General features: G+C 49.0%; 1 protein-coding gene and 1 long non-coding RNA gene across 5 annotated transcripts in view; one reads left to right on the forward strand and one right to left on the reverse strand.

Annotated features, from left to right (window-relative positions):
• GNG7 (G protein subunit gamma 7) overlaps positions 1-27,730 on the reverse strand; it is a 67,822-nt gene that overhangs the window by 37,038 nt on the left and 3,054 nt on the right. For 2 of the 3 annotated variants that reach the window (XM_051639553.1, XM_051639554.1), the window contains 2 exons: positions 16,581-16,658; positions 7,891-7,958 (listed from right to left, as the gene is read on the reverse strand). The gene's annotated coding sequence lies outside the window, so the exon portion shown is untranslated. The remainder of the gene's footprint in view (positions 1-7,890; positions 7,959-16,580; positions 16,659-27,730) is intronic. The other variant, XM_051639555.1, reaches the window with a different exon arrangement.
• LOC127393949 (uncharacterized) lies at positions 15,935-27,258 on the forward strand. Of its 2 annotated transcripts, none has more exons than XR_007891550.1 (3): positions 15,935-16,183; positions 22,396-22,542; positions 27,222-27,258. It is a non-coding gene; the product is annotated as an uncharacterized LOC127393949 (long non-coding RNA). The 2 variants fall into 2 exon arrangements; XR_007891551.1 differs by lacking the exon at positions 27,222-27,258 and adding an exon at positions 26,574-26,710.

Consider the following 27,730-nt stretch of genomic DNA (forward strand, 5'->3'; position numbering starts at 1 on the left):
TGCAAAACCCACATAATGAGTTTGCAGACCGAGGAACCACTTCTGCTGAACACGAGGTTTTACTACAAAAGATTGAACAACTTTCACTCCACAGCTGCTCCAACAAGCAGCCACGACATTCAAGCCCCCAGCCCCTCCAGAGCCACCTCCCCTCCAGCCCCAGGGCAGCCCCTTCAGCTGCAGACACAAACCCTGCAGGGTCCAAGCTCAAAACTTGGGTATCTGCCTTCTGAGCTCATCTGCTTTGTTTTTAAAAGGAACTGGGCTACTTGGGGACAGCCCCAAAATACTTCTTACTCCTTGTGCCACAACATAACAAGCTGTGGTCATTCTTAACAGATGTGAGCTTCCCAAAGCTTGTGTTCCCAACACTAACCCCACCAGCAGCACTAGGAATATGCTGGGAAACATTTTGTGCTGATGAGTTCAAGTGCAATAGTTTAGAAAAAAAAACATTTCTCATAGAGCTTGAAGAGCCTGGATGTTCAGCTGCTGTCCCACCAAAACCAGCAGTTTGTTTGTTTCTTGCCACTTTCCTTGAAGAGTGAAAGAAAAATTAAGAGCAGGACTGGTTTGCAGAGACAAAAGCTTGTTTGTGTGACTTGTGGGTTTTTATTTCCACCCTGAAACCAAAGAGAAGGGGCAGCAAGTGTTCAGCGTGCAGAGGAATGATCTCCTCTTGCCTCAGGTGCTGGCTGCACCAGGACCAGAACTGGCAGGACATGCCCTTCACAACCACTCTGCAGAACTGCCCTCTCCTGTCTCCAATGTCAGGCACAAAACTCGTGTATTCCAGCTCCCTGCCCATCCCTGTGCTGCTCGGATCGATCCGGTGCAGTGGGTGGGACTTGGCAGGAGCTCCAGGGCCCTTCCTGCAACTGGGAAAGGAAAAAAGAAATTCCTGGCAGCGGGGCGGGACGACAGGACTGGTGGCCGAGCAGCACTTTAGCTTTATAAGGAAATGACTTGGATGAAACTGCCCATCCTGGGGTTGCTGACTGGTTTCTGTGCTCTGCTGCAGATGCTTTTGCAAAGTTGTTCTTAGCAGGTGTTCTGCCCAGAACCAAAGGCTCCCCTGTCTGCTGGAACACCGAAGCAGATTTGAGACCTGCTGTGGGAACGATGCGTCCCTTCGGGTCACAGCTGCTGAAGTCAAGACCAGGAGAAGCAAAGATAAATCCCAGGAGATTCAGACTGAAGAAGCTCCCAGTAGAGGATGTAACAGGGTTAAATCAGGCTCTGTCCAGCCTCTGGCTGTTGATGGCCAGCCCTGCTGGTACGTTCCTACGTGCTGGGAATTGATGACATTTCACCATCAGGCGACGGTAACTCCCCAACAGGAGCTTCCCAAGAAGGTTCCAAGTCCTTCATTTGTTTGTTCTGGGAGGGCCTGTTCCTTCCAGATTAATATTTCCTGCTCCTGGCACAGTCCTGGCCCTGTCCTCATGGTCACACAGAAAGTCCAGATGAATAAAAACCTGCTCTATATCAAGTTTTTTAAAAAGAAGAATTTCAACACTGTGTGTCTGGTGCCTCCAGCCTGGGCTGGAACTAAGTTCACAGAGACATCCAAGGCATCAAGAAATGGGATGAATCCTCTGTGGTTTGGGGCTGGTTTGTTTTTCTCACAGATGAAGAGGTTGGTCTGACCTGGGGGATGTGGATTGTCCACTTCCATTGAATCAATCAATCAGTAATAAATCCAGCTGAGGAAAGGAAAAGGCAGAAGGCAGAGCTGCACGTCAGGTTTAGCAGCACAGCTCACAAGCTGCTTGCTGACCACTCTGGCTCTTACCAGACACTTTTCCACACACATTTTCCCCATGGTCTTTTCCAGCTGGGAGCGTGTGACAGTAACTGTGGGACTGGGCTGGACTGGCAGGAAAGCTGGATGCTCAGGAAAGAACAGCTCACTCAGGAGCTCCTGTGTACACAGAGCAAAGAAACAACCCAAAACAGAGGGGATTTCTCCAGTCGAAGCTGCCATCAAGACTTAAAAAAAGCAACTTTCCTTTCAGCTTTTTAACCAAAATAGCCAAGTGTCTAATGAGCAAACTGCAACTGCCTTTACTCAATCAAATGGCATTTGGGGATTCCAGATTAATTCCAGTGAACTAGAGCAATTGGCAACTAGAAGTTGCCAATATCAATTTTATTTTAGTAAGTACAAACACGATTTAAAAGGCCAGAGGGTGGGGGCTGCATGTACAACTTCTCAAGGTGTCTGGTAGCTTAAATGATCTGGAGACAGTTCTGGGATTAAAAATTTAAACAAATACTAAACAAATGAGCTGGTGCAGAGGAGCAGAGGAATGCTGGCCTCAGGGCTGAGGAATGCAAGCCAGTCCAGACAGCAGCAAGAGAGCAGCTGTATGTGCACCCTGTGCTGGGATGGGAAACCAGCTGGGAATATGTAAAGTTCCTGCTGTTCAGGCACTTTTACATATATCTATACTTAGAAAACTAGATAAAGAACAAGCAAACCTGCTTCATGTCAATGTGCCTCTGCAACTTTGCAACTTGAAAGAGCAAATTCAGTGAGATTCAGATAAGAGATTGAGGGTTTTCACAAGAGGAAGTTAGAAATCAATTACAGAAACAATTGACAGTTGGATTATTCACCTAAATCCCTTGCACCCTCTCTCATCCATTTGCATTTCAAACAGACCGAATTTCACAGCAGGACAGATCATTTCCCCATCTTGTCTACAAGTTCACACAGGACTGAACTGTTCTTCCAGTCAGCCCACAATCAGGGCTTCCTATCTCTCCAGAAAATAAAGGGTTTAAAAAAAAATAAAATAATAATCCCAGTAAGCATTTTTGCACATCGATAGAAGAGTGCTGAGGCAGCTCTGAACTTCAAAGAATTTCAGACAGGCCAGACAGACCGGGCTGAGCCTGGGCCAGCTCTGAAGCTGTGACACCCTGAGAAGTGCTGGAACACACTGATTTCTAAAAACCAACCCCAAATCCAATATGTCTGTGACCTGCACTAGTAGATGCCATCATTACACAGCCACGGGTGATCTCTTGCATCTCACACAGCAAAACAGAAGTCAGGTTTACTCAGTCATGTGTGAGTCACTGGGGCAGCTCCTGGGCCAGCCCAGGACAACATCAGCAGCTTCGGGCTGCAAACAATCCTGCACACAAGGAAACCTCAGCTCTGCAGCTGGACACGACCGGGAGGGTATCTTCGTGTTTACCCAGAGTTTAGGTGTTTCAAAGGAAAGACTGATTTCATTATCCTGGCTGTCTGCCAGCTTGCAAAGGCAGGACAGAGCAGCTGCTCGCCCAGGCTGCAGGGACCCTCTTTTTCCTTCCCAGATCTCCAGCACACCTCAGCCACATGTGGCTCTTCCAAAAATCCTAGGTTGTTATCTCAGGTCAAGGAGCAGGAGAACAGGAGAGCAGGCTGTGTTTACTGCTGGCTGTCGGGAGGAAAGCCCGTGGGGGCTGTGGGTGCTGAAGGTTAGCTGGGTGTGCAGGTGGAGCGAGTGGGAGGGCAGGAAGGACAAAACCCTGAGCCAGTAAGAACTGAGTCAGCAACGCTCACCCCCTGTCATTATCTCAGATCTCAGAGCAGAAGTGGTAAAACACTTTCAGGATGAGCAGATGAGCTGGGGATGGTTTATATAATGCTGCTGGAACCAAGCAAAGGCTTTTAACTCATGCAAGTTACCAAGAGGGCAGATGTGCTGGGACCCTGCTGGTGAGGGCGAGTTGTGGGCAGGAATTGGGGCCACGAGAAGCCCTGAGGTGCAGGGGGGGCTGAGGGACAACGGGAAGGGATGGGATCACAGCCCTCCTGATGGGAAGGGACAGTCCCACCCAGCACTGCCAGGGCAGCAAAGGACAAAGTCCTGCTCCTGGCTGTCAACATCAGCTGGAACACCGCGGGCTGGTCTGTTATTGTTTCCCCTGGAAAACAGCTTAACAAAAATTCTTTAAATAATTAACCGTGCGCCAAAACACTCAGGAAAACAGGAGTAATGTTGCAATTTGAAAAATACAGACCTTTTTTTCCCTTTCTTAGATAGGTAGGGAACAGAAGCACCAGGAAAGCTGGCAGCTGCTGGTGTGACTGGAGGCCACCAGGGCTGGCTGGAGGGCCACCCTGAAGGGAACCATCTCAGCCCCGGCTGTGCTTGTTTTTCCATCCTCTAATATTAGGCCATGTAGGTATTTATGAACCATTCTGCAGTGCATTCAAGTTAATTCCCAGAAAATCACGTGCCCGCAGAGTGAATTCAAGATTAGGAAGCTTTCCAATGTTTTCTTGAGAAGAGATGTGATCACCATGCAGCACTAACAGCAGTTTGAAAGCCCTGCCTTGTTGGTTGGCTGCCAGACACTGACCCAACGAGCTGCTTATTAAGCCTCCAGTCATCTCTTCCCAGCTATTTGTGTCAAACTGGGTGCTCTGAGGCTTCAAGAGTCTAAAGCAACTTCAGACTGGGGGCAAAAGGACAGATATTAGTTACAGAACCACACAAAACATTTGAAAAAATACTAAGTGCTTAGAAATTAGGGCTCAAACAACAAGTGCATGACAAGAGGCTCTCTGCTCTACGGCTGCAAAAATAAGTCAAGTAGTCATCAGGCCTGAAAGGCTCATCTAATTTTTCTGTAAAAAAGCCCAAACAAACCAACAGCAAGAGTAAAATGCCACAGAAATTTCCAGCCACTTTGGACAATCAGTCATTATGAAGTCCCACCTCCTTCAGCCTAGGACACAATGGGCGCAAGTTACACAAGCCACCAAACAAGGTAAGACAGAATCACTTAGGTTGGAAAAGACCTTCAAGATCATCACACCTCTGTCCAGCTCTGATGGGGAAAGGCCCTGGGTTGCTGAACTCTTCTCTTCCCTGGGATGTAAACTCCCAGTGCTCAGAAACCCAACAATGCCTGCTAGGTCTGTGCAATGATGTTGCATGTAATAGCATCCACGTGGACCCCTGCATGGACAGCCCTGCAGAGACAGGGACAAGAGCTACTGGGCCTTGAATTTCATTATTTGAACAACATCAGCTCTCTGTGCAGCTCTGCCTCTTGCTACTGCTCCACCTCTGGAGAGCTGCTAAGGGCACAAACAGTCTGCAGAGATTAGCATCTTCAAGGAAAAATCCTGCCTAGAGGGCAAGGCAGCTGAAAGCCACCCAAAAGTCTGGCTGCACATTTCTGTATGAAACAGCACCTTATTTAGACAATTTGAAAAATGTTACAGAGGGACAGTATGGCTGGGAATCTGCATAATGGGCGTCTACATCTGGCTTACCTAACAGGAGAAGAATCCTGTCTGTCAGAAAGTCTAGACTGTGGTGTTGAATCCAGGGGATGAGGAATCTCCCAGCCAGAAATAACACCCAGCACAGAGCAGGGTGCTGCCATCTGCTGACACCCCTGCTGGGATGGGAGGCAGCAGGAATCGGATCTTTGGAGGCAACTCAGTGCTCAGAGCAGCAGGAAAAGCCACCCTCCTGCTCCCAGGGCCTAAGCTGACTCTTCCAAGTGCTCCAGGGGAGAGCTGCAAGGAGCTGAACCCCTGGCAGCACCTCGTGGTGCTGTGCTGGCTGCTCTGCCCAGGTGACAGCCCAGGCTGTTAAAAACAGAACCATGGAATGGTTTGGTTGGATGGGATCTTAAAAGATCATCCAGTTCCAACCCCCCTGCATGGGCAGGGACACCTCCCACCAGCCCAGGTTGCTCCAAGCCCCATCCAACCTGTCCTTCAACACTGCCAGGGATGAGGTACCCACAGCCAGGGACTTACCACTCCCACACTACAGAATTTCTAAAAACGTGTGTGCATGATTTAATATGAAAAGGCCTCAGCAGAGCAGCTGCGGATGAGCAGCAACCCGCGGTGTGGCAGAGCCCTCTGCGGTCCAGCCCGGCTCACTGCAGGCAGGACTCGGACCCAGGTTTTCCCACTGAACCGGCTTTTGGAGAGAAGGTCCCCAAAAGGCACAAAGAGGAGCGTTTAGCCACCGTTTGCCCCAACAAAAGCTTCGCTGTGACACATGGAAAGACAAACCCACTAGCTTTGGAGTCACAGGGATACCAGGTCCTCTGAGCCAGGGCAGAACAGCAACTGTTCATCATCTGTCCAACAGTTCCTTGTGCCCCAAAGCAGCACCAGCCTGACCAGAGCCCCAGCAGGGATGGCAAAGCCTCCCCAAAACAGGGAGGTTTGGCACAGCCTCCTGCCCCTTCAGCTCCAGCGGGGATGCTTCAATGCCAACGCTCCTCTGCTTTGAAACACAGCACCCTTGATCTAAAGATAACCCACCTCTAGGGCAACAGAAGCCTGTGAGTTCTCAGCCCCGGGTTTGTCATCTCACCAAGCCTCAGCTCCTCCACCTTGCTGGTATTTCACACATGGGACAGGAAATCTCGGATTTCACAAAAGGATTGTTGATGCATGAAGGGACTTGTCAGGCTCCAGGGAAAGCATTCATGCCAAGTATTACAGCAGGGAGGTGACCAGAGAAAGGGGACACCAACACCCGTGTCCTGCTGAGAAACTTCCCGCCGTGCAGTGCTGCAAGCAGCAGTGGGTAGCATTTCTTAAAAGTGCACTGAAAAGATTTCTAAGTATTTCATATACGCAGCTGCACTTAAAAGTCAGCATCTGGTGACCAGCAGAGCAATGATGGACACATGGGATGTGGTCAGACCCAACTGCACGTGCCACACGTGGTGCCACAGACCTGCCATCCCGTGGCAAAGATCTGAGACCTTGGGGGGGAAAGATCCATGAAGACAAGGTTGTGTGAAAAACTGCAGAGGCTATTTTGGAAAAGGCAGCAGCAGAAACATGCTGGAGAAATGCTGTTTCTAGGGAGCCAGAGCAGACCCAATGCCATGCTGAATCTCACCATCACTGCCCTCAAGGACACTCAAGGTTATTTGTCCAATATGACCCAGCTCCTTCATGCAGTGAGGTCACTAGAAGGTGAACTACAGCTGGAGGCCTTCCAGTGTAGTCCATATTTTAATACTGCATCTAGGGGCAGGCAGGGAAAATAGCAACAAAATGGACCAACTGGTCTAGAACTTTCAGAACAAAGCGACTGATTTATCCTGGGCTCTCAGATCACACCAAGCTCTGGGGCAATTTAAAACAGCACAACTGATACTTAGCTTATTTCTTCTATAGAAAAGTCATGAGGCTTTAATCACCAGGCTGCTTCATTAACTGGAGATTACTAATTACAGGATTTGTTAGTCAGCACTACCAGACAATGTTCTAGTGTTGATGTTTGCATAGGGAGGGTTGGAACTGAGGATTTAATAATTTTCATGGGATACAAGGAGGGCAGGGAGAAGACAGGACAATTGCAGCACCTAATATTCCAGCACAGAGCAAAACCACCATTACACAGAAGGAAAAAGCCATCACCTGCAGCATCTCCTGTTCCTGTGCTACTGGTTATCCCATCCATACGTTCCAGCAAAGGCTGGATAAAAAAGGAAACTGAAGCTCATCATCCAGCTACAGAAGAGCCTGCTGCTTCCCTTGGCTCCCAACAAGAACAAGGGCTCCCACACACCCCTCATGCCTTCTGACTAAGAGGGACACGTCTGCTTTGGAATCCATAGATCTTCTTCCCTAATTAAGGAGGTGGATTACTGTTACATAAGGAGCAGAACGTGGCTCCACGTGGGCAGCCAGTAATCACCAGCCTTTGCCTTGGAGCAGGAGCTCCAAGACTCCAGTCAGGAGAGCGCCTGGGAAGAACCAAGTTTGGCAACCACCACAAGGGCAAGACCTGCTGGGGCACCTCCCACCACAGCAGGCAAAACTCAGCCATCAGGGGAAGGCAAATGAACAATGAAACCATCCTGCAAGTTTCACAAGGTGAAGTTTTTCTTGCTCACCTTCTTACTGCAGCGCAGCAGTTTCGGCTTCTGTCTGGTGCTGCCTGGGCTCCCAGTGAGGATTCCTTCTGGAAAGGAAAGGGGAATTCAGATCTGTCACCCATACACTAAACAGATGGTGCATTATTAATAAAGTTATAACTTGGAATAATTAATATATTTTACTCCACTGACTGCAACTCCCTCATGGCAGTGTTTCCCTCAATAATCAGGGCAACAACGAGGGCACGATCTCCATGCAGTCCTTGCTGATAGCAGCTTTTCACACCAAAGAACCCCATGTCCCAGGTACATTTTGAAATGAACAGTGGTTTGTTTTGCAAGCATCTGTTTTATTTTTGTTGCCTACAGCAGACACACACTGACTTATTTCCATTTGTTTTTATACATAACACTCAGGACCTGGAGGTCACGCTTTGTATTTCAGCCACTGAACGGGAACATGTGGCATCTGAAACTGGAGATAACCAGTAGCTGGAGCTTTAGTGGAGAGTTCACCTCAATAATCTGCTGTAGATTTCACTGCAGTCTGACTGCGGGGCTGCAGTTAACAGCTGTTGAGTGGAAGTCCCCCATGGTGGGAGAGGTGTTTGCACCTTTGCCCTACAGCATTCCCCCAAAAAGTGTGTTAGCAAAGCAGCCAGCAGAGCCTCTGGCTGAACACGGGGACGCTGCCCAGCTTAGTTTACAGCAAGTACAAAACAACCAGTCTAGGAGTGAGCTGTCCTTTAGAAAGCCTAAAAAGCACCCTGAGAAAAACCAAGCCCTGTTTGGGTTTCTTGAGGCCAGGCAGGACGTCCTCCTTCCTGCTTACCAGTAAGACATTGCTCAACCTGCTCCGTCAGCCCCACTTACCACACTCCAGTCAGAGCCAGTGATGGCCTAATTCCAAGAATCCCTCTGAGCTGAAACCCAACCCTGCTTGTTTTCTCCACTTACTGTCTGAACACAAACAATTTATTTTTTTTAATTGATTTTTTTTTAAAAAAGGAGTAAAACCTACGTCAGTTGCTCTCCACTGGGCTTTGGGCCATGGCTTGCCCTGCCCTTTTCACCTCCATCTCCTTCAGATTTCAGTAAATCAAAAGGTGAGGAGCTGCCCTCTTGCCAAAACAATCACTTTAAAAATCAATATTTGTTTGTTTGTAGAACTGCAATTCTCTAGAATACCACCTTCCCACCAAGACTGGCACACCCCAGTTACCCACAGCAACGAGAGGGGAAAAAGCCTCACTATGGGCCAGAAGAACTTGTGTGAGTTTAGGAGACCAAAGACAGAGCAATGAGCACTGGGTTTGCCTCTGCATGGCTCCCACTGATGCGTCCCTGCTGATCCAGCCACTTGCTCCTTTCTCATATTCCCTCTGCTCCAGTGAAGTTTTCCACAGCATCATCCCCAGGCTGGAGCCCCAGGATCCCAGGGAGGCTTTAGCTGGAGCAGGTGGAGAGGAGCCTGTGCCTCCCCCCAGCCCAGCAGCTGCCCGAGCTGGGGCCTCACTCACAGCCACCATTCCTGCTGAAGCAGCACAGGCTGCCTGCTCCCTGCTCCCAAGTCAGGGATAAACCCACAGGGTTGGGAATTCAGGGGATTTTGCCAACCATGCAGCACAGCCCTCCCAAAACACAGCAAGGGAGATGGGCAAGGAGCAGGCACAGGACTGAGGAGCTGAAAAACAAGTGCAGCAGCACCTGAAAGTCCTGCAGGCAAGAAAAGCCACCAGGAACATGGGAAAACCAGTCCTCAGGAGTGGTGCTTCCCGGGATCCCCTTGCTCTGCCTCCAAGGGGGCATTTCCATCACAAGGAGCTGCAGCTCCTGCCTCTCCCTGCAGTGCAGGTTAACACGCCTCTACAGAACAGGGTGCAGGGAGCAGCCTGCAGGGATCTCAGCCCTCAGTGAGTCAATCTGCTCTTCAGCCCCTTCCCTGCAGGATGCTGTGCCTTTTGTAAGGAAAAGGAATGAAGACTCCTTTCCCAACATCCTGCTGATTGCTGAAAAACATGAACTTGCCTCCATAAATCCTGGCTGCACCCAGCCAGCCCTCAGCTGCAGTCTCACCCCACTGCCTCCCAGCTCCTCCAGCTACATGTGATTTCATAGCATGAAAAATAATTACGGGCTCTAAATTGCAAACAGATTTAAACAGCAAGGACCTTGGCCCCATGAAGTATGTGCAGTCGTCTCTGTCTCTGGTGCTCTCTAAGAACCAGAGAAATGCTGAGCTGCTGCAGGGATGAGCCACCACCTCTGAGCTGCAGGAGGGAGCTCAACACCTCACTCAGTGACAAGTCACCCAAAACCAAACCTACTTTTTGAGTAATGAAGCCTTGAAGCTGTAACCACAGTGAAAACCTGCAGTGTCAACACACACGTGCTTTACTTCTATTTGCATTGTTCTTCCTTGAACTTTGCCAATGCACCTGTGAGCTTGACTGCTCCTTCTTTCCTTTTGTTTTAACAGCAACACAGGGGCTTCAGGAGTCCCAGTTTTTAACTCAGTCACCATTTTCAGAGCAGGAGACCTGCCTGGAGGAGCTAAACCCTGGCTGAGCCAGCAGGAGCAGCTTCTGCCCTGGGTTGCAGCCAGTGCCAGCTCTGCAGACACCCCAAACTGTGCCCCAGGAACAACATCAGCATTTCTCCTGCCCAGACTTTTGAACTGGAAGTTACTACACAAGGAACAGTTTGCAGCAGGGGAAAATAAACAACTTTCCAGAGGAACACAATCCCATCTTTGGCTTTCCGCAGAAACAGCCTTTTGTTTACAGGCTTGTGGAACCTGACTCCAGGGGCTGGCCTGTTCATGCTCAGAGAGGGAAAACAAGCCTGACCTCAGCCTGCTGGAGTAAACTCTGCCCCCTCCTTCCTTCCACGCTTCTCCCAGTGCAAAGGTGAGGAACACGATCCCCAGCAGCGTGACCCAGCTGGCCCAGCAGAGTGTGACCCCACAGCCTCCTGTTTGCTGCCAGGGAAAACAGGGCTGGAGCCACAGGGGCATCAACTAGCCCTGCTGCCATTCCTCAGGCAATGCCCCCAGCACTTCCCAGCCAGCAGAAGGGCTTCGGTACATGGAGCACAGTGTTCCCAGCTCAGCACACAGCTCTGGGGGCACAGCCAGACACTCTCCCAGCACACACTGCCCTTCTCCCACTCGTGGCGTTCTCTGACTGCTGTTCCCTCCAGTTGGATGCTGCACCACTGGCACTGCTGGAGCCCCTGCCTGAGCCAAAAATGGAGTAGTCATCCTGCAAGTCTCAGAGGGGGCTCTACCATTCTCATTAGGAACAGCTACTCCTCGTGGGAATGTGTCACTCCAACGGGTTTGGAAAAAAACCTGGTTGCATTGAACTTCCTTGACCTGTGCAGGCCAGAAGCTCTTGCTTGGGCCTGCTCTGCAGGCAGGGAAGCAGCTGGCAATGCCAGCACCAGCCCGGGGAAGAGATACCTCCAAGTGGGGGTGGGCAGCAGGGAGGGGAATTCCTTTCCCAACTAACTGGAAGCAGCAACAGTTGCTAATGCAAAGCATCTCCCAGGGCCAGAGCCTGCAGCTGCCAACCTTCCCGCAAAGGCAAGGCTCGAAGGAAGCCAGATCCTCCATTCCAGCCCCTCAGCAGAGCAGCAGTGCCAGGAACTCCGGGGGAGGCAGTGCCTGGAGAGGAGCCTTTCCACACGGATCCCGCTCACCGGCAGCAGGAACCTGCCCCGCTTCCCTCGGACACCCTGGGATCCGGCAGGAGGCCGAAGCTGTCAGCATTTCCAACTGTGATGAACAAAACGTGCTCTGAAAAGAGCAGAGACAGCTGAGGAGTACAAGGAGTACAAGGATCAGCCTCGTCCTGCTGCAGAGAGGGGCTGCTGCTCATGCCAGTGGTCCTTCAGATTTTTAAAGAATGCTTCAATGAGAGAAAAAGCATAAAAAGCCCAGGTGCTGCTTTCCCTGGGGAGCAGGACACCAGCCCACCAGCCCTGAAAGGGGGGGTGAGTCCTCAACAACCCCACTGGGGGTTGTAAAGTGAGCACCAGAGAAAGCTGCATTTGCACAGGCCCCAAAGCCCAACCCCAGCCTGCTCATGTTGCTCTCAGGGCTCCAGGGTTTCCAGCACCCAAGAGCCATGAGGCTTAGAAAAACCAGAGACAGGCAGCACGGGATTTGTGCAGGGCAGCCTCGACATTCCCATTGCAGAGGGAGCCCTGCTCAGTTAAGGGCAGTGTGATCCAGGCAGCTGGGTTTGCAGCTCTGGCTCCCTCCATGCTGAGGGCTGTTGGATGAGGCAGAGCAGCTGCTGGCAAACCAAGGTGTCAGAGGCTCCTTGTGAGATTCCCAACAGATCCCTAATCCAGAGAGAACTGTTACATGCTGTGCCACGGGGTTAAATTACAGCATCACCAGCAGGTACTGCCGACCCACAGGTAACCAAGTGACACAGAGACATGTCAGCAGGAGCCAGTGACTCAGAGCAGTGCTGCAGTGACACGAGGTGACAACCTGCTGTGCGGCCTCACGCCCCTCGTCACCGTGGGCAGGAGGGCACACACCTGCACCAGGAGCTCAGGTTCCCCTGCCCTGACAGGTGAGTGAAGCTACAGGGAGAGGAAAGCACTAGAGGAGGTGAAGTCACTCAGATCACACTCAAAATTAAATAACCTTGATGTGCTAATCAGTGCCAGGGCTAACCCTGCTGCTTTGTATTCTAATCATGGGCAAAACATCTTGGTCCAGAGGCAGACTTTGCCATAGCTCTAAAAATAAGCACCTATAAATAGAAAATCATCCTCAAACAATTGCAGCTGGACAACCACTGCCAAATATCCACGGTAAAGGGAGAGCTTGTAAAGTTTAACTTTTCCCCAGCAGCTCCTCCAAGGGATGAGCAGCTTCTTTTTCCCTTGCCCACACAACTCCTGCCATTTTCCAGCACACAGCCCAGGATTTTTGCTAAGGAACAGCTGCCACAGCCAGGGCACATTTGCTTTTGGAAGCAAATCCCTAGTTGTGAAGTTGCTAGGAAGTCTGTCCTGGCAACTTGCTCTGGAACATTCGTGAAGTCCTAAAAAGGGAAGGCCTGGAGGAGAGGCAGGCACAAAGGGCCCTCCCAGTCCTGCAGGGCTCCACACCTCCAGGGATCACAGAATGCCAGGCTGGAAGGGACCTCAAGGATCATCTGCTCCAACCTTTCTAGGTTCTACTATAGTTTATATCAGATGGCTCAGCACCCTGTCAAGCTGAGACTTGAAACTGTCCAATGTGGGGGAATCCACCACTTCCCTTGGGAGACTGTTCCAATGTTTGATTGTCCTGATGGTGAAAAATATATCTCGAGTCACCAGGAGCAAATTGTGCCCATGACCCTTTGCCCTTCCCATGTGACTCCTTGTAAACAGAGTCTCCATCTTCTTGGTATCCACCCTTTAAGTACTGGAACACGGTGATAAGGTCTCCCCTGAGCCTTCTCAAGGCTGAACAAACCACACACACCACCATGCTTCAAGCTTGAAAGCCTCAGAAACCATTTCACAGCACCCGTGCTTCTGAATTTGCCACCTGAATGTCCCTCCAAAGGCCAAGTGGGAGCAGCAGCTGCTCCTGGGAAGCCCAGCTCCTTGGGGATCTGGGAGCAGAGCAGTGGGAACCCTCCCTAGCAGGGGTGCTGCAGTGAGCAGCCAGCACAAAGGCAGGAGCCACTTCACGTGGGGGAAGTTGCAGCTCATTAAAATAATACTGAAATTATTCCTAACTGGAGTGAGAAAGGCCTTAAACCCTCCTGGGCCTCACCAAGACACAAGCACTGTATCCACCACCCCCAGCAAGCCAAGGGGTGTCCGAGCACCCCAGGGTGGGCAGAGGGACAGTTCCTCCCCAGTCATCCATTCCTACTTAGGCTTTATTTTTCCTCTAAGCAAAAGAGGAAAAAGTTTAAAATAAACCTTGCAGACAGCAGCATTCCATCTGCAAGAGTTCATTCTTTAGAGAAACGGGACAAACTAATTCCTCAGTAAATATCTGGGGTCACAGCTCTGCTGAGCAGCATCTCCTCAAAGGCTTCCAAGGTTTTAGAGAGCCAGTAACACACTCAGGACACCAGACCATGGAAACAGCAGTGCTCATTTCAGCAGTAACACAGCTATTTTTAAGAATTGTACTTATGGGATGCAAATTTCCTGAAGCTGTTTGGAAAATTACATTAAAAAAATAAAAATGTACAAACACTAATGGAATGAAGCTGTGCTCCAGCAACAGCCTCCTTTGCCAGGAGATACGCTGCGTTTCTGGACTTTCCAACTCACTTTCATCCCCCCCAAAAAATCACCTTTTCCTCCTCTCAGAGGACAAATTAAGAATATCAACTAAAAAAACCCCAAAAACGATGTCTGCAGCAAAAACTGTTTGCCTATACAGGAAGTTTATTCCTAAAAACTAAATCTTCTCATTTTAGCAAATGCCTCCAGCTGTTACAAACAGATCAAACCAGTGACAATGCACTTCTTTTCTCCAGGGATGCTGAGGTTTAACATAATTAGATTAGCTCAGAGCCTCTGCCAGGCAAGTAAGTAACACAAGAAGTTCTTTCATGTGGCTGACAACCTCCTAAAAATTGGAGGAATTTAAAAATGCACACCAACTGAACAACTGCTGGCAACAGGAAGAGGAGGTGAAAGAGTATCCAGCTGAAGGGAGAATTCATGGCACTGTAAATACCAGAGGGGGACACAGATGGGGTGCTGAGGTTTATCATTCCTTAAGTGCCACTAGAAAAGTGTGCAGACATTTGCTTTTAAATATTATGACAAGAAGCTGAATGGTGTAAAACAGAGGTGTTCTCACAGGCTGAACCAACAATTCAGGGCCTGTTCCACAGAAACAAACGCTAAACATCAACAGGCTGTTGAGTTCAAATCCCTAAAAACTCCAGGCACACAAAAATAAAATAAAATGTAATGACAAAGCAGCACTGCTTCCAAGCCAGCAGCAGAGCACTCCCCAGGGAGGGGATCTTTCCCCTTTGCTACCAGCTGGGTAGACCTCACCTCATTCTGCTATCACAGAAAGCAAGAAAGGAAGGAAGAAAAATGTCCCAAGGAGGGTTTGGAAGGAAGGTTAATAGTTTTGTTTTACATGTGGATGTTTCTCCTGGGATACAATTTTACCTCAAACCAACTTGTGAGGTTATTTCCATATGCTTTCATAGCATAGAAGTGCCCTGTCTTTCTTCTAGGGGTTATCAGGCAATTTTATATAGCCAATTAGTAAGAAAACTAATGAACCCTGGGAAATATATCTGGATATATCAGTGATAACTAGGCCAGGGCAGCATCATTTCTGCACAATGTAAGTCAGCAGGAAAGGTGTCTTCATGCAGCTTCAGCAACTGGGGGAGGATTGACAGGATTAAAACTGCTTCCTAATTAAGAGAAAGGGGCTGTGAGGGTTGTGACCAGCAGCAGAGAACTGAGCTGAACAAAAAGGGTTCTCAGATGGGCCTTGGCAACGGGAGCCAAGCCCAGCAGAGACAACTTGTCCACAGGCCCTGCTGCAGAAACTGCTTAAAAAGGGAAAAAAAAAAAAAAAAAAAAGGCACTGGCTGGGGAGAGAGGCCTGCTGCCATACTTCAGGAACTATCTGCCTCTTCAGGGAACAAAGATTTGCTTTGGGGTGGAGACTGGCATAAGCAATTCCTGTCTGGAACCCTAAGGCAAAATATTACAATACAACAACCTCCATGAGAGCTTTCCCTCTTTTTTGTTTTTCTCCCCGATTCCTGATGTTTTGAATTAAGTCTCTCCAGTTGACTCTGACTCACAGCAAAGCTGATCCTGGGAACCTCACTCCCTCTTGGAGGAGACATCAAGTGCAAAAAGTAGGGCAAAATGATGCAAGTGGGACAGACAAGACAGGTTTGGTTTTTTTAGGAAAGTGAGGCCAGAGGAAGTGCTGCCGTGTCCCTGCCTCAGCCTGGGGGAAAGGACCGGCAGGCACAAACAGCTCCTGAGACATTTGCTAATGAGCCTGCCACTCAATTAGTCATTTCAAATGGGCTGAAGGACACGGGCTCTCGCTCTGGAGACTCTGCTGTTCCTCAGAGCAGAAGCAGCCGCGGTGCCGCTGCCAGGGACACAGTGCCCTCTCTTGGAGACTCCAAGACCAGCCCCATGGAAGGACGCTGGAGACCAACACCCCTTGAAAAATATTCTGAGGCAAGTTAGAGGCACCAGGAAACCGTGCTGAGGCTCCTCTGCCTGAGGCAGAGCCATGAGGAGGGAACTGTGAGTGACTGTGGGAAGAGCTGCTCTCAAGGTAGGTCAGTTTTCACTAATGACCTTGAAGGTACCTTTATATCACCCTGTGATATAAAGTTCACCTTTTCACCTGGAATTGTATGGCAGGTAATGCAGGGCACAGCTGTGCAGGATGTTATAACATCTAGAGCAGTGACACTGTGATGTGGCAACAGTCACTGCAGGAAAAAGAACGGGATTCAGAGGGAGCATCCCACCTTGCAGGCAGCTCCATGTCTGCTTCTGTGCAGCCCTGGGGCAGCTTTACCTTGGTCAAACTGTCCCTAAGTGGATTCACCTCATGAGATAACCCTGGTTTGGGGAGTCAAGGATGCAAAGATGTGGAAAAATGGATTAAGCATGGGGCAGGAGAGCAGGTTTGGATGGCTTTGGGGTGTCCTGCTGCACACACCTACCTGGTCAGAGCTTCTCACACCAGCTGCTCCAGCAGGAAGGCAGATGTGCTCTCTGGCTTGAAAAAAGGGACAGCTCTCCTAAGAAAAGGAAATGGAGAGAGTTCTCAGCAATTAAAATGTTCCTGCAGGGAATGCCTGCTACTCTGAGCATCAGGCTTTGATCCAACCAGCTGAAGCACCTCACACCTCTTCCTGCCCTCATTGAATGCAGGCAGACACAGCAGCCTCATGGCTACAAAGACCCTTTTAAACCTGACAGACACAAGCACGATTTTTCTCCCTGCTTGACACCAGGCTATTACAGAACTATTTAAAAGTCACCCAGGAAGTATGAGGGACATGTCACAAGGATTCAGTGATCTTTAAGGCTGATTCCTGCACCTGCAGCCAGTGCAGTTTCCCAGCTGAAGCTGAAGATGGCTCCATCGGCATAGGAGATGCCAGCCCCTCCTGCCTCCCTGTGCTCAAGGAGAAAAAAACCCAACCATTAGGTACACAAAGAAAGAAAAAAAAATAAATTCAGAATGCTTAGTCAGCCATCAATCACACTTTGTCATCTGCTGACAAGAATGATGCTGGGAAGGCAACGAAGCAGTCACCTACATGCATTATATATTTCTGAAGATGTAAGGCTGAGCTACAGGAGCTACAACAAAAGAAAGTAGAGAAAAATAGCCTGAGCAACTTGTGGAAGTCAAAGAGAAAAAGAATGACAAAGACAGGCTTAACTAAAGAAAGGGAAGAGGAAGGCACATCTGCAACATTTCATTTTTTTGTTCCTCCCCACAACGATCAAATTAAAAAGCCCACACACTTAAATGAAGTACAAGCTACAGGGGAGCTGGAAATACAGTCATTCAGAATCACTGTTTAGGTTAGGAAAATTGCTGCATGATATTCCTTTGTCAAGTGGCAGATAATGAAACCTGCAAAAGATGATGTGGAATTTGGACCCATTGCACAGGAACCAGAAGGAAAGCGAAGAAATCTCAGGTACAGGCTTAGAAGCTGGACCCAAGGAGCTCTGGCCCCAGGAACCCCACCCAGCAGAGCACAAGTGACAATGACAGGGCCCCAAAGTGGCTGTGCAAAGATCGCAAAGCCTTTCCAATGTGTCATCACAGCTACAGCCCAGCCAGGTTTAGACCTCCAGTTTTGGGGTTATTTTTTTTTAAGAAAACATAAAAACCAGAACCTGGGGCAGGCATGTGCCCAGTGCCCAGTTACAGAGCTGTGATTTACTAATAAACCTCTCCTCAGGAACATTCACAATGTTTAATTTCTACCTCTGAAAACGCCCCTGATAAAGCCCTGGCTGCACCAACGTCAGGCAAGATTTGTCATTGACTTAAGGGTAAATACCCTGGTGGCATTGATGTTTACATTGCAGTGTGTCCAAGCTTCAGGCATGACTTTAGTATTTAATTCCTGATGACAGGCAGTCAGCTCAGCGTTTCCAGCAGCCAACCCTTGCAACAGAAGGCCACTGAGTCTCCTCTGAGGCTCGACCCTAGATGAAACCCCCTCTATTAGAGGAGAAACACCCAGGCTGTGCTAGAACATTTAATGGAAGAAAGCACCAAGGGAGCAGAGATTATGAAGGTTACTATTTTAGAGAAAGCTTTTGAAAGGTTGGGTTTCCTTCCAGGTGTGATAAAAACAACAGGGTAAGTAGGGCTGGTGCAGGAAGGGACCAGAGGGCAGTTGCAGGACTGCTTCTGGTGCTCAGCCTGTTTTCATGGCAACAGCACTAAAACAGATGCTGCGAACCCTGCGAGGGCAAGGAGCTGCAGAGCTTGTTCTAGAGAGAACTGTTTAATGTCTAATCATTAACAGTAAAAAACAGCCTAGATGAAAGTCAGCTCAGCAATAGACTGAAGCAATGATGCATTTCAAGTCAGCAGAGTCATCTCAGTCACCAGGAAGCGCGGGATGTTTGTGTGTTCCTGTTATGGCTCTGCCGTGTTTCCCCTGCAGAGGGGACAGCTTCACAGGGAGCAGTATCAATGGGAATTAGAAATCGTCATCTATTTGCTCTTGCAACCTGTCTCATCTGAGCAGCAAGAGCCTTGGCTCCAGCAGGCTGAAGGCAGCAGGACTAGGCAGGCTCAGTCAGCTGAAGCTGCTGCTGCCACCAGGGATGAGGAGCAGCACCATGAGCTCGTCTGCCAGGACCGCTGCAGGGTGCAGGGGCTGAGCAGGGCAAACTTCGCAAGTGCCAACCCCCTTACTTGCCCAGGAGGGCTGTGAGGGCCCAGTGTGTACCTGTAGAAGCAGCAGCACACTGGGGAGTCCAATAAAAGCCTGAGATAGAAGCTGCTTTAACCACTGTCCTGTGTGGCACGTCCCGTCCCACGCCTGCCCAGGGACCCGCAGGCTCCCGGCACCTCCATCAGCTCCTTCCTGCAGCTCCTGAGCATCAGCAGCTGCTACAGCTCCGACCTGCCTGCCAGGCCACACGGGCATTGCTGAGACCATGTGCAGGATGTCAAGTCCTCTCACTCTCCCAAGAACCTGCTGCATCAAGACACCTGCCAGACTCACTCCAGTCCAGCACTGACACCCACCAGCCTGTCCACTGGAAAGAGGCATTTGTTCCCTTTTGGATCAACCCAACTCACTGGGCCTAAATCCAGAGAAAACCACGGACAGCAACACCCCTCAGCTGCCCAACAGGCAGGAGGGGCCCAAACTCCCTGTCCAGGAGGGGTATCCATCTCCAGCCCCCTCCTGAGAAAGCCTCCAAAGCTGCAGCTGTACATGAGCACGGCAAAGGTTTATTTCCTGCAACACCTGACAAAAACCAGAGCTGAGCCAGGCCTTTAAAGCTGCTATCAATTGTTCTTTTCCTCTGCTACAAGAAGTGTGTAGCCTCCACGGAAGAATGTGGAGAAAGCCTGGTCAGAAGTGCCACCGTCCTCACTGCAGCTTTCAAGAACCTTCATCACTTCACCTCTTGCCAAAAAAACCCCAACCCTTTAAAATTCCTAATGTTCAAAGAGAGGTTCTGAGCAAATATAAGTGTAAAAAGCCACACAGCTTCACACTCTGAAATATGAAGAAAAATTACTTAGGAGGATGGGACAGCACCATAAAACAAAATGCGTGTGCTGGTTTTTCACCGTTTGGTCTTGATCTCCAGGCCCTGTATTTACAGACACACTCACCTAACTCCTCCCTGTGCTTGACAGCACCACAGAGACAGGCCTTTTTTTAAAAAACCATCACATTTATAAAGGGATATTGGAATAACACTTTGTTCTTTTTCAGTATCTTTTACCAAAAGCTCTTGAAAGCTTCTTAAGCAGAAAGAGTTTAGCAGCACTAATCTGGTGCTGAAATAAACCTCAACTGCCTCACGATCATCACGCTGAGGCTTCTAAAAATCTGCAGCCAGGGAGTTGAGAAGCTCTGGAAACCTGTTGTCCCAGAGACAGAGCTTCAGCACCGCTCTGTGTTCCCCCAGGAACACCACCCACAGCTGGGAGGCGCAGCCAGAGCCCTGCGGGCACCCAGGCTCCCTGGGGTTCTGAGTTGCAAAGCAAGTTGTGTTGCCCAGGCACCGGGATTAAGATCATCTGAACCCGCATCCCCCACGAGGGACCTGCTTTGGCAGGAGCTCAGTGATGCTCTTTCCAGCACTGAAGCACCAGGAGTGGGTCCCATGACACAGAAGACTGCAGGAGTCCCCACGAGCCAAGCTGCCTGCCTGCCATGCCAAGAGCTCCCCTCTCAGCACCTCCGCACAGGAACGTGGTCGTCCTCCCCCAGACCAACCAACCCAGTCTGAATAACACAAACCTGGGAAGGCTGGAGCAGCAACCACTGCTGACTGAACACTGGAAAAGCCTCCCAAGGCCACAGACAGCCTGCTCCTAATGAGATCTGTTTGTGTCACATCAGCCAGGAAAGCAAACTAATAATATTCCTCACAGTGGATCAGAGCTGAACCTTCTGCACCTCTGGCCTCGCACAGGGACAAACGCACATTCACAGCCAGGTCCCTGCCAGCTCTGAGAGCCAGGGTGAAAGAGGGCACGAATTTATGAGCTCTCACTTATGAATCGTTCTTTCCCAGCACATTTCTGCAGCTCACAGAGCCTTGGAATGAGCACTCCTTCCTTTCAAGCCAGGTCTGCCAGCAAGCTCCCTGAATTTCTCATTTCCTACAGCCTGAGGGGAACACAGGCAGGCATGGGGGACAAGTGTGAGATTATGTAACAGGTTCACCTGCTCCTTCACTTTCTACTCCAACAGCCAGCTCCTTTCAATCAGGATGCTAATAAGGATAATGCTGTTATCCTGGAGGGAAGGTGTGAGCAGCCACAGCACTGCCAGCTTCCATCATCCTCTGGCAGAATTAAACACTGCCAGTGAAAATGGCTTTTTACTTTTGATAATCTCACTGAAGTTTGATCTATGTAACTATGCAGGCCCCAGGGTGAAGTGCCTAGTATTTTTAAATGTTTAAAAAGAAAAAAAAGTCTTAAGAATTCTACAGCTTACAATTGCCCAGTGCTCCCAGCACCTGGAAGAGGAAATACTCCTGGTGGGATGCAAGTTCAGGTATCAGCCAACATTAAGCAGAAGAAATACAGATGATGTGGACAAAAGCCTCTCAAATACTATTATAAGATGAAGTGGAAAGTGTCCAAGACCATCCTTCTTCCCACCCAGACATCATGTTTTATTTTTAATCAGCATAAGGCTGCAGGTTAAGCCAGCAGGTTCCCTCATTTCTCAGGTTGGAAGGACTGGGAATTTACAGTGCAATTCCATTCGCAGCAAGCAAGCAGCCAAAGAGGGAAAGATGGAGAGAAACACAGAGCCAACACAGAGCCCTTCTGCAGTAATTAAATAAAAGCCAAAACCACTGCATTTGATTAATTTTTACTTGGTATGAACTTAAATTTCAAGCAGCATTTGGACAACTCCCCAGCAGAAGCCACCTGCAGTGCTCTGCCCACTGGCTCAAAACCCCAGGCACAAGCCCTGGGGTCAGCTCCAGACATCATTCCTTGCAGGAATTTAACCCCATCATTACAGGACATGGAACATATGAAGGAGGAAGGGTTTATTTATGTAGGGGACATGAGTTGCAAGGATGACATGCTGAAACCAAGGAAAAGCAGCTCCATGCAGAAAGCTTGGAGGCTCAAGAAGCTTTTAAAAGAGAAACAGCTGCACCAGAGACTCTCTGGCTTCTCAAACTACAGGAAAAACACAGAGAGGACAGACCTTTGAACCTGAAATGCCTCTGGAGCACTCACCAGGATCCTCACGGTTAAAAATTCAGAAAGGTGCTGAACTTTACTCCCCTCCTTTAACCCCCCTGTAATCCCCTGCCAGCCCCAGCCGCACCCTGGCTCAGGGTGTTAACGAATTTCCTCCAGCACCAGCAGCTCCAGCACCAGCAGCTCACTTTGTCACGCCTCCAGCAAGGTTTCCTGTCCCTCCACCAACCTTCCCCCAGTGCTCTCCCTGCCCCTGGAGCCATTCCCACCTTCCCCAGGCTGGCAGAACTTTCCTCCCAAAAGGAGGGAGCAGCAGGGTGGTGAACCAGGCTGCTCTGCCTGCAGACAGGCTGTATTTCACCTACAAAGCACCAGTTGTACAGAGTCATGAGCCAAACAGCCTCTCCCAGCTGTTATTTACTGAAGGCAGTAGGAAGTGGTTACTCTCTCGAGCTAAACCACAGCAACTTTTCATTTCTTTTTCTTTCTTTCTTTCCCCCCTCCCCGCAGTGCGGAGGGAGCACCAAAGAGATGCACACAATGCATCTCCTCTGGTGGCTGACAACCCCCTTCTATTTCAGGAATGCTCATCTGCAGGTGGAATTGGATTGATGTTCCCATGACTGACAACACAACTCGCTCCGACTCCGCTCCATCCCGGCCTCTGGCAGCTGCTGCTATTTTCAGCCCTGTGTTTCTCAGCCCTGCCCAGCAGCATTATTCCAAAGGTGAGAACTATTTCCAGATAACACCAGAACTGCAGTTCTCACACTTGAAAGGAATAAAATATGGATTTTTAAGGAGTTTTGCAAGAAGGTGAAAAACCCTCTCTAGCAAAAACCAGGCCAAGTATTAATTGGCTTTTTATACATAACCCATGGAGTTGCTCAGACTATCGAACTGAAATTAAAGTCACGCCCTGCTGGAATGGGCAAAATAGTCTGACCTGGGCTATCAGAGAGGTGTTCTCCACCTGCAAGTAGGAAAGCATCTATTTCCTCTCTATCCTGACAAGAACCCTGCCTTCGGGCAGCAGCCTGAAAACACAGTCCTTCAGAAGTCACAGCTCCAGTGAGCTCTGCTGGGGTTGTCCCTAGGAACATCCAGAAACCAGAAAGACACAGGAAAATGTGACATAACACGAAGATTGAGTCAGTATCATGTGCCCTCCCAACAAAAAATGTTGAATCTAGAGCCTGTAATTTTGTTTTTTACACAGAAGCACCACAAACACTTTTCACCAGAAGAGCAGGTTGTGAGAAACAGAAGAGTTAAAACTGCTCCTTGGGAGCCTCCAGAAGTGTCAGCCTGGATCCCCAGAAAGAAAAGCTGAGGGTGGGATAATAAGGCAAAGAATGTTAACCATCTAATTAGCAGTCAGAGGAAGAAGAACTCTGTGATCAGGCAGAAGCTCTGACTTCTGGTAAGCTTCACCCTGCCCTGTGCCAGCACTGCAGTGCAGCTGGGGTGGCCCCAACACTCAGAGCTGCCAATTGCTGCAAGATGAGGGGCTGCAAGACCAGGGGCTGAGCTGGACCATGGACCAGGAGGTGGAAAGGGAAGCAGTTGGGCTCCCTCCCTGCCCACCCCAGCTCTCCCGAGCCCACTCCCTGTGCAACTAGCCACAAAAGCTCCATCAGGTCAGCAACTGTTCCAGCCTTCAGCAGCTCGTGTCTTCCCCAGTCGCTGCAACAAACAATACCCCGACAAATTACATTCTAGTCAAGTCCTCACCAGCTGCAGCTCATATGCACACCATTTTTTAACTACCATTCTGGAGCAAGCCCTTCCTTGTCCTCCCTGAGCTGAATTGCTTGTGCCCCACAGGGCTGTTAGAAAATAATTACTTCTCTAACCCACAGGCTACTCTTCCAAAGTAGGTGTGCCCCATGACCAATAGCTGGCATCAACCCAGCTCCTCCTGCATTGCTATGCTGGGAGCACAGAGCTGGTAGATCCTGGTAGATCTGTACTAAACAAATACAAAACCCTGGGCTTTTTTTCACCCCAGTGCCCTGTGTTAAAAACGCTGCACATGTTCCTGCCCAGGTCCTTAACAAACTGCTCCTGCTGTTCACCACGTGCACCAACAGATCAGGCTTTAAAACAAACACTCCAAGCTGGGAAAGTTTCTACAAGGGCTGGGAACACCGTGGGTCTGAGCACTGAGAGGTGAATTTGGCTTTGCCCCTTGTAAAAAAAAAATAAATCAGTAAAAAGAAAATTGGCTTCATCCTGGCTCAAAGCAGGACACCCCTCTGCAGAGTGGAGCAGCAGAAACACTTGGGGGGTTGTTGCCTTTCCCAGGAAGACACTTTTCAGTGAGCACAGGGTGGGATTTACACTCAGAACAGCCTGTGGACTGGCCTAAATGGGATTAGAAAAACCCACGCATTGCTCCTGCAGCTCCTCCTGAGGCAGGGTTTCTGCAGCTCACCTCCCAGCAGCACAGCACCAAGTCATTCAGCCAAGCAGGGAACTCACAGTCCAGCCTGGAGCAGCTTCTTGGATGGATGCTGGAACACCAGGAGCCAAACAAGCAGCAGGAGAAACTTGGGAGGTAAAAAGATACCTGACACCAACGGAAGGGGGCTTAGTGACTCCCTGACCTCATGAAAAGTACGGTTGAAAAACCATCAACACTTGAATTTTGAGCCTTGCTCAGCTTCATCTCCAAACCTCATGGCTTTCTTAGCCTTACAGGACACCAACACACTCTCAGCTGCTCAGTAAGATTCCTTTAGTTTTGCACCTTTTTCTCATCCTCTATTTTCAAAGCCAACACCTTCCTATGACTTAATGAATATTTATTTCCTCATTTCTAAGCTCCAGTCCCAGCCCTGAAGCAGCAAACGTGCTGGTTCCCAGGGTATGTTCCACTTCCACTGACTCCCTTTAACACATACTCTGCACAAACTCATTTATATCCTTCCAGACCATCAGCCCCATCTGGGTTTCAAGATTTACCAGCCAGTATCTTCCAAGGTTGGAAACCAATGAGTCAAGATCAACTCCACATGTGATTCAGCAACAGGAATGACAACATTTAATTGGGATCAACCACAATTAAACCCACCTGGCACTGGTGTAACACAAGCTAGTCAGATGCTGGTGCTCACAACACTCATGGACCACAGAAAAAATGCTTTCCTGACGTTTTGCCTAGGACACAGCGAGTGTGAAGCTCCTGGAAAATGATGCTGGATCCTTTTAATCATTGGAAAAACTAGCTACCTGGAGCTCTCTGCTTCCACTGCATGTGCTCCAGTCCCACACCCCCCAGAGGAGCATCCCCTGCTAAAATTACACTGATCCACGTCATTCCAAAGCTAGAAGCAAAAAGGTTGTATTTGTTGGTCTCAACTAAGGATCTTTTAAAAACAGGAAAAGAAAAAAGAAAAGCCTCTCAGGCCTTTTTCTTTTTTTCTTCCCCTTCCAACAGAAAGGTCTCAGAGTAACATTAAATTCACAGCATTTGTGTTTGGGAATTGTACCATAATTCAGAGCAAGTAACTGAAAAGAGACGCTGTGATGTGATTTATTGAGCATAAACACTGCTCCTTTGCCAGCACAGAGTTACCCTTGGACTGGAGGAAATGAGAATAACCATGACTACAGCAGGAATAACCTCCCAAGAGCAGTTTCTGCAGGACATCTACAGAGACATTCTTCTGTAGTTTCAGGACTGCAGCAGCAGGATCTGAGGACAAGCTGCAAAGGGTTAAACCACGAGAAACATTTAGACCTTGTGCATTTTTTCTAAGAGCAGAAGAGGGAGAAATGGACAAAAGGCCTTCAGGGCTCAAACAAAAACCAACCCCCAAACGATTATATTTCAAAATAGGTTTTTAATTTTTTTTTTCTGAAGGGGTTATGTTAAAAAAATATATAATTTAAAAAGCTTTTGGAGAAGAATAGTTGAACGACAACCTCCCTGGCTGGCTGCTCCCCAGAGCCATGAGGGGAGGTGTCACCTCCTGGCTGTCACCTCCCTGCTGTCACCCGAGCAGGACCAGGGAGGTGTCAGGAGGAGGAACAATCTCCCACCAGCCCCGGGCCCCCAGCCCTAACCCTGGCATCCCTCCAGGTCCCATCTTGGCTGCTCCTACGTTTGCATCAGGAGCAAGAGATTTTTAAAGTTACTCTTCCACGGTCTGTTTTCTTTCCCCCTTTTTTCTGTAGAATGAAAAGAAAACAAAGCAGGAGTTACTGAGGCTTCTCAGCTTTTACAGCTTCTCAAAAGCCCATTAAAAAAAAATAAATTTATCTTTAGCTGCACATTCAGAAATGGTTTGAGTTCTACAGAACCAGCACTGGAGTAACTGGAAAACTTTTACTTGTCTGTTAGAAGGAAGGGAGAAAAACATGCAATAAATTACCAACAAAAAAAGCATAATCCTTAACTAAATTTCCTGTTTTGTGTCTCAGCATTAACAGTGTGCCTCAATTTCCTCCTTTTTTTTTTGGTTTTCTAACGTCACAGCCAATCCCTACCCACCCATTTAACAAAAAGCTAATCCCAAACTCTTAGAGATTCCAGGCATGCTGGGGTTGGAAGTATCAGCTGAATTCATAACTCATTTCCAGCAGAAATCCAGGCCCCTTCAAGCAAAGATTAAACATCTTCTGCTCCTCTCCCCTGCACTGAGCAGCACCAGACTGGAGGATTAACTGGGGATCACCACACTGAGCCTCTGCAAACATTCATGATGCCATGACCACATTTAGTTGTTTTTTAAATTGGTTCTTGGCTTTTCAGGTATTCTTGGAGGAGCAGTAGCAGGAAGGGGGAAAGCAGCCCGTGCAATTGCACCACCCAAGGGACATTTGAAAGCATCCATGGCACTGAGGGGCTGGGCTGGAGGGAAAATTTACATCCGTGGAGCTGGAGAACATGGCAAGCAACTTTCACTTTCAGAAATGGTGTTTCAAATGAAAACATGGTTGTTGTTGCACAATGGCCTGTTTGTTCTGCTATTTTAATAAAGGGCCTTTTAGCAGAACGTAGCAGGAACAAGCAGATAACAGGGACTCTCACACGTGACAGCAGCAAGATCTGCCTGACAGCAGCCGGGTTGTCACCCAAGGCCACCAAACCCTGACACATCCAGCTGGTACCCAAAAGCAAGGGCTGGCTCTTCCACTTCTCTTAGGTCCCAGCAATTTATTTTTAAATACAAACTAAGCAGGTAAATCTAAGACAAATTAATTTTTTTGAAAACCTCTCTCCAGCATTGGCAGTTTATCCTCCCTGTCCCCCCAGTCAGGCCACACAGAAGGAGGGACCTGGATTTACTTTTTCTTTTCATTTCATTCCCATCCCAATTTAATTTATTCTGACATCCTGCACATCAAGCAGGAAAACCCAGGGAAGAGGAAGTTAATATATCACATTATCTGGCAACAGGTGAGAGGAATGAACTGACTGGCCAGAGAAGTCAGAGATGCTACAACTGGGAAATTCTGAAACTCACTGTGAGCTCAAGATGCCAAGTAGAGATTTCTGGTCCATGGCTGAAGAGATCAAATGATCTGAGTTACAGCTGAGCAACAAGGGAGAGCTTCCAACCTCAGAACTAGAGCTCTGCATCTCAGTTCCTTTGACTTCTCCCCAAGTTGGGGAAACCAGCACTGGATCTACCAGCCACCCGAGCAGACCAGCACCACAGCAGGTACCTCACTCCAGACCAAGCCCACCCTGATGCTGCCAGAGACCCAGTGTTGCATAAAACCCTTTTTCCTCTCACTTCCCCCTGTGCAAGAAACCCAAGCTCAGAGCTGCGCTGGGGTCTGCAAACCCAAGACAAGCCACCTCTCTGATCCTTCCAACCCAATCTCCACAGCCAAAGGGACAAGAAGGTGCTTTCTTTGAGTGACAGCTCCAGTCGTGCCGTTCCCACCTCCTCCCAGGGACAC

This window comes from Apus apus, chromosome 24, assembly GCF_020740795.1.
Source record: "Apus apus isolate bApuApu2 chromosome 24, bApuApu2.pri.cur, whole genome shotgun sequence".
Lineage (NCBI taxonomy): Eukaryota > Metazoa > Chordata > Aves > Apodiformes > Apodidae > Apus > Apus apus.